The following is a 7,766-nucleotide window of genomic DNA, read 5'->3' as shown; positions in this document are numbered from 1 at the left end:
CAGATATAAAACAAGATGACAAGTATTGAATAGAAATTAGAAAAAAATCTCTACCTGCCATCATAGTTCTTTAACTTTGAAAAAGTTACTTAACAGTTATTGATCTTGAGACCATTTAAGATTTGTGACTTAAAAAAAAGTACATCCATTCCCTGTAAGAAATGAGATATGTCTTTATAGCTTTGATATTTTAGCAGGAAAATTATATTTTATTTCTATTTTATTTTCTGTGCCTTAATGTAAACATGAGTCTGACTGCTAGAAACCAGATACCTAACACCCATAGGCATAGGGTACCTAACATAGGTACCTAACACCTTGTAGCTCATTGCTACAGGATATATGGCGTGATCATAATGATAACCAGATATCATGGATCTTTTATTTGGGATTATGTTTTATAGCTTTAAGTGTTTTCCTGCCACTGGTAGTGAAGAAATCAAGAGTTGCAGCTTAATTGCTCAAAGTGGTGAAGGTTAAGGGAGCTATCTTTCCAATCCATAGAGGGACATTATTGCTGGAAAGAACCAGAAACTTGACTGAATTATCACCAAGTTGTGATAAGTTGAAGTTTGAAAAAACAAATATATATAAAATTAAACTTCCCATATCATAAAATTTTTTAAAACAGTCTCAGGTGGTAGAAGCTTGAACACTTTTATTAACATCATGGATGTTCATAACAGAAGAAATGGGGAGTTATAAATAAAGGTCATGCCATTCAGTTCAGTTCAGTCACTCAGTTGTGTCTGACTCTTTGTGACCCCGTGGACTGTAGCATGCCAGGCTTCCTTGTCCATCACCAACTCCCGGAGCCTGCTCAAACTCATGTCCTTTGAGTCGGTCATGCCATTAGATGCACACAGATTTAGTGCCCAGAAAGTTTGGATGTGAATAGGAGTACTGCATGGGGGTTATTTGTAAGCTAATCCTAATGGTAGGGCTGCCATCAGTATTTATCACCTGCGGTCGATATATGGTGAGTACCCTATTAGGGAATTATTGACTGTTGATTGTTTTCTTTGCCTTGTAAATAATTGTTTAAAGATTGATTTAATCATATCTAAATTGTCAGCTGTATCTACTTAATAGTTCCTGCCCTAGAGCCACACATGGCCAACTCATCCATCCTTCAGGATTGTGGCAAGTGATAGTCACTCTCTTCCTATTAATTCTACTTCCTTAGGGATAAACCTCAGTTTTATTTGGGAAGACAGTGTACACAAATAAATGACTACATTTTTTTTCAAAAATATTTTCCAGCAATTAGGTTTACCATGAAACTATTTTGGACACTGGTGTACAGATGGAAGTGTTGTGTGCAAAGCTTGGAAGTTGCCATTGAAGGACTTTACCCAATTGCAAAAGGTGCCCTTTTGTCTTTGTTCATATATCCCATCTTGCTGTCAGGAATGAGTCTATGGCTGCTGGAGCTTTGACAGTGTTCAGGACCCTAAGTGGCCTTGAGTATGGCAATAACTTGATATGATGCTGGAACAGAGAAGTATAAAGAGCTTGAGTCCCTGGAAACCATGGGACTTTCAGGCCAGCTCTGGACCTTTACCTGTCAACTTCATGTGAGAGAAATAAATGTTGAACAACTGTTATGTGGGATTTTCTATTTTTACACTCAAATTGGTTTCTAATTCTTACTGCTTAAAAATCAAAATGTCACACTAACTCTGAAATATAACACAGAGAGGGACTGAACACTTGAAACAGTAGAAAATTTTAGAAGATCACTATAGGACCTAGTCAAACAAAGATTTTAGTCCTTTCCCGGTCACTGTATGACAGTGTGTGTTTTGATAAATTACTGTCCCTCTCTGAGTATCATTTCCTTCTGTAAAAGTAGAGATCTGAATCCATTAGCACTAACATTGTATCCTTGACCATTTGAGAAGCATTGTCCTTGCAACCTGACTTCTAAAGAAAAGGTCAGGAAGAGGACAAAATGCTGAAGTCTAGCCAAAGCTTGCCTCTACTGAGAATCCATGCAGTGTGGAGGGGATTAACAGTTCCATCTCTCTTTCCAGAAGCAGCTGCATTAACTAACATCCACCTAGTAGAGCTCCATTGATGACATTCTCTTTCTCATCCTCAGTCTCCACAGGCAGCAGTCAACCTCAAATTACATGTAAAAATATGCAATCATGGTAATTAGAAGATGATATGGTAGCAGGTAATGAGATAGCAGAAGCTACAGGATATAGGGAAGGATTCTTAAAAATGGTAAATTCTGGAACAAATACATATTTCTGACAATGTGCTGTGAAGAGAACCTACCAGGCTACCACACCCTGAACAATATCTTGAGAATTTTACAGTAAGTACTTTGTCACATACATATTTAACTGAGAAACAGTCTCCTGATTCTAAAAGCTGCAGCTAAAATAGGGGTGGGTGAAATAATTTTATTTCTAGAGGGAGGTGTTTGGGCCAATGAAAGACGTGAGAACAGAAACCATTACAAGCCCACTGGCTTGCTGTTTGCATTCTGTTTAATATAAATTCAAATATTTAACAGCAGTTATATCAAGTTCTATTAATCCTAGATGAACGTCACAATATTTTGGATGTCTGGTTAAAGCATAACCATTCCAAACCTTTACTGTTTGTTTTCCCTTATATCTTCTTTGTCCATCCAGAGACTAGGAAGATGGGCTGAGAGAAAATAGACAAATGTTCAGCTTTGTTTCTTCCACCATTCCCTGTGATCTGCAGGCACTGGAGTTCCTTATGAACAAAATCAGCAGATTCCTTATTGCCCCTAAAGCAGGGAATAGCCTGCTTCTGATACCAAATGAACCATGTGAACCTTTCATCCCAGAGACCTCATTGAAGAATCACTGACATTTTCCCTGATTGTATCCATGTTAAGAGATGCAGGTATTTGAGTGAAGGCGCCCCTTAATTATTACCGTGGAGGTATTTGGGACTTAGTAATAACTCTTGGAATTTCTGTTTATGTGTCACCTAACTGTTCTCCCGAGAGTGCTGTCACTGATGTTACAAAGATGTTTCATGTTTTCTTAGCCTATAAGAATAATTACTGTAATAAGAGAAGATACAAAATAAATTTAAGTAGACATTAAGTTTACTTTATCATCTTATCTTATCCTTTTCTATAAATAAAGTGGAATTATGGATTCTACCATCAAGCCATACAAGTTTCTCTATTTTCTTAAGAAGAAGCCTGCCCTTCATTACTCTCTACATTTGTCTTTATCCTATCCAGAGCAGGCTTTTCTTTGCTTCTTTGCTGGGGAAAACCGCCTTCTGTCCTCCACTTAGCTTCAACATCTCTTGGTCACGTCTTCTCCAAAATTCCAGTTTCTTAGGGTTGTTCTCACCTTAGTGACCCTTCAGTATTTGATTTAGACCAGTTTCCCCCACCAAAGTGGTTTCTGGGGAACAAGACTAATCTAATGATTCTGTGGAACAAAAGGATGGTAGACCAAATATAAAAGTCACGCATTATATTCCATCACATGTGAGTAACAATGTGTGAATGCATTCAGGGAATTCTTTATGCATTCTTCAAAAAAATTCTTGCATGCTGCAAGTATGTCAAATTCAAGTTAATTTTTGTGTCTCTTGCCATGAGACACAATTATTAATTTGCCAAATATTCACTTATCTATCTTCTTTCCTGTGAAGAGAATCCAGACTTTCCCCGTAGAAAAAGGAAACCCATCCTCAGGGGATGAATCATAAGTCAGTCATGGCTATCATCGCTTAGAGGAGGGATGATAATATGATGAAGTTTCAGCCAATGAGTTCTGAGGAAAATATCATGAGGAGAGGAACATTCCAAAATAAAATCTCCTTGGTCAGAAATCAGATAGATAAAAGCGAAAGGCTTTGTCTACCAGAGCTCTCCCTTCCTTCTCTATTGTTGTTCTTATTAATTGGTGGGGGCGGGGTTGCTGCACTGGGTCTCTGTTGCTGCCTCTGGGCTTCCTCTAGTTGTGGTGAGCAGGGCTACTCTTCACTGTGGTGCACAGGCTTCTCACTGTGGCAGCTTCTCTCACTGCAGAGCATAGGCTCTAGAACGTGTGGGCTTCAGTAGTTGCAGCGTGGGGCTCATTTGCTCCTTGGCATGTGGCATCTTCCCAGACTAGGGATCGAACCCACGTCCTGTGCATTGTTAGGTGGACTTCTAACCGCTGGGCCACCAGAGAAGTCCTACCTCCCTTCCTTATCTTAATGTCATGTGGAGTGTGATGCCTAAAGCATCAGGAATCACCTTATGAATCTGACACAAAGGTGAAGAGAACATCAGGGAAAAAATCTAATGCCCTGGCATGGTTGCGTCACTAAACCAATCTGAAAACCAGGTACCTCCAGATTTATTTTGTGATTTTATTTTCTAAGTCACTGCTTATTTATTTATTGAAGTATAGTTGACTTACAGGGTTGTTTTAGTTTCAGGTATGCACAAAGTGATTCTGTTACACATATATATGTATCTATTTTTTCTTTTCAGATTCTTTCTCCTTATAGGTAATTACAAAATATTGAGTATGGTTCCCTATGCTCTGCAGTAAATCCTTGTTGGTTCCAACTCACTAATAATTGAGTAATATACATCACTATAAGGTTACTTGTAGCCCAAAGTATCCTCACCTGTGACTTTCAGATACCAATGACACCTCAATATTTCTGCACATTTATATTGTACATGATGTGGTCTGATAAGATACATAAAAGAAAACATAGTTTCTTTCCTCATGGAATCTCATAGCATGCAACAATGGTAATAATAAAAATGGGATGAGAGTTGAGTCACAGCAGAGAGTGATGGAGGACCCAAGAGAGAAATCTTTGCTGTGCTGGAGAGGATCAGGGGAAATTCCACAAAGCAGTTTGTATATAATACATCTGCATCTTGAAGCAGTATTAGGATTTAAATAAGCAAAGATAGGAGGCAGTTATTTCAGACCTGTACATAAGCTTATATTTAAATAAGAGAAGGCCACAGTGAAGTAAGTGCATTAGTCTGTAAAGTGGTAAATAAATGTATTTACTGTAAATGGTCTGTAAAGTGGCCTGGGAAATGTATCTGGTCTGATAAACTTAATTACATATGTATTTTGGAATAACTTGGATGTTTTCTGTGAGTGTGTGTGTGTCTGTCTGTCTGTCTATGCTTTAGGACACTTTGGAGGCTTTAAAATGCTACTTAGCTCAAATTTTACCTTCTCCCTTTCTATGGTACCACTCCAAGTTATTCTCTTATTTAACCATTTTGTTTTCTTCACAGTCTGTATCTCTGTGTGTGTGTGTGTGTGTGTGTATAATATGCTGTGTGTGTGTGTGTGTGTGTGTGTGTGTGTGTTATAAGCATGTGTATGTCTGGGTACTTTTATGGTTGCATGTATATTTGTATGTAAACACACGTGTGTGTGTGTGTGTGTATATATATATATGTATACGAGGTACTTATGTGTTTATATATTAGGTTGTCAGACTTCTAAAACTGGTTTATCTCCTTAATTATTATGTATATAGCTTCTAAACTTTACAGCTAAAAAATGGTCATATGCTTCTTCTGTAGTTTTGCATTATCTGAATTAAATAATAGGAATTATTTACTGTGCAAAACTCTTATGAATTATCTTTTTTGCATTAATGCATAGTCATCAAATTCTTATTTACTTGAAATTTGAGCCATATGAAAGCTAAAACAGGCAGCATAGTTTTCCTCTTTTTTTTGTGAGGGGAAAAAGTAAATAAGAAATGTTTGTCAAGTAAGCCTCTTTCAGGGAATCAAAGGATCAGCACAGATTTGACTTCACCTTCTGGAATGTCTGCATCTGTAGTCTTATAAAATGAGAGTCAGGGTGCCTGCCGCCCTGCCAGACCCTGACCCTGAGAGTGGTTTCAGAATCGTTGAGAGAAGATTGCATCCTATTCAGGAGCATTTCGCAGTACACTCTATTACGCTCTTGCTTTTTCACAACTGGAATTTACACAAAGGCTAGCTCATAGTTTGCTAAAATATTCAATTAATTATAGTGCTTCATTTTCAACCATCCATAATAATCAAGTTTTTTTTTAAACTATAATGTACTCAGGAAGGTGGCAATGGTTCTCAAACAGAAAATAAGTTTATTTTTTATTTATTTTTTTTCAATTTTATTTTATTTTTAAACTTTACATAATTGTATTAGTTTTGCCAAATATCAAAATGAATCCGCCACAGGTATACATGTGTTCCCCATCCTGAACCCTCCTCCCTCCTCCCTCCCCATACCCTCCCTCTGGGTCGTCCCAGTGCTCTAGCCCCAAGCATCCAGTATCGTGCATCGAACCTGGACTGGCATCAGTTTAGATTTAATTTCATTCTCTCCTGAAAAGCACTGTCTTCACTTTAAGGGTTTCCTGGCTGCATCCCTGTAAAGGACTGAGCCTTTTGGTAGCACTGTCATTGTGCTCTCTTCCTAGAGACCAGATGACTGAGGTGGCTGGGAACACACTGAGCTTTGGGTAAGTGGGAAAGTTGGCAGGTAGAACAGAAAAACAGATGAGATAGAGAGGCCACAAGACAATAAAAAAGATCTCCTTTTATTTTCACTTTGTGACCACGTTGCTGTGACTGTGGTAGTCCCTTTGCCCCGACAAACCTCGCCCAGTGGTTCTCAACCACAGCAATTTTGAACTGCCTCCCTGCTCCCTAATGCCACACACACACACACACACACGGATACTTTGCATTGTCTGCAGTCATTTCTGATTATGAAAACTGCTAGATACACTACTATTATCTGGGGACAGAGGTCAGAGATACTCCTGAATAGCCTACACTGCACATGATGGCCCTTCTTCCTACCACACAAAGAATTATCTGACCCCGACATCAGTAGTACCAAGGTCAAGAGAGGTCATTCTGTAGAGATTTGACATTTATCTGTTGGAGAAACACCTTAAAATAGCTAGGGCATGGAAGCAACCCAGATGTCCATCAGCAGATGAATGGATAAGGAAACTATGGTACGTATACACAATAGAATATTACTGAGCTATAAAAAGGAATGCATGTGAATCAATTCTAATGAGGTGGATGAAAGTGGAGCCTATTATACAGAGTGAAGTAAGTCAGAAGAGAAACACAAATACTGTATATTAACACACACACATATATATAGAATTTAGAAAGACAGTAACCATGATCCTATATGCAAGGCAGCAAAAGAAACACAGGTAAAGAACAGACTTTTGGACTCTGTGGGAGAAGGCGAGGGTGAGATGATTTGAGAGATTAGCATTGAAACAGGTACATTACCATATGTAAAATAGATGGCCAGTGAAAGTTTGATGCATGAAGCAGGGCACCCAAAGTCAGTGCTCTGGGACAACCTAGAGGGATAAGCTAGGGAGAGATGTGGGAGGGGGCTCAGGATGGGGGAACACATGCACACCCTTAGCTGATTCATGTTGATACATGGCAAAAACCATCACAATATGTAAAGTAATTACCCTCCAGTTAAAATAATTAATTTAAAAAAAAGTCAGCCCTTTGGGTTTGAAACCAAACCTCTAGGTGTAAATCTGAACCTCAGAGGCCGAAAGAGACCTACGATCATTTCTAATGTATTAAGAAATGCTAAGTATTTATGTTGATTACTTTTTGTTTCTTAATATATGATTGTGTATAGGAATACTGGACAGAAAGAAATATTTCATAGACATGTAAGATTAGTATGAACCCTGAAAGGTCGTAACAGTTATTTCTGTACTTTTCTTCTCTTTTTGTTTCAAAT

This window comes from Bos mutus, chromosome 22 (assembly GCF_027580195.1).
Source record: "Bos mutus isolate GX-2022 chromosome 22, NWIPB_WYAK_1.1, whole genome shotgun sequence".
In the NCBI taxonomy this organism is placed as follows: domain Eukaryota; kingdom Metazoa; phylum Chordata; class Mammalia; order Artiodactyla; family Bovidae; genus Bos; species Bos mutus.
The sequence above is the reverse complement of the archived record's forward strand: the minus strand, read 5'-3'. Positions refer to the sequence as shown.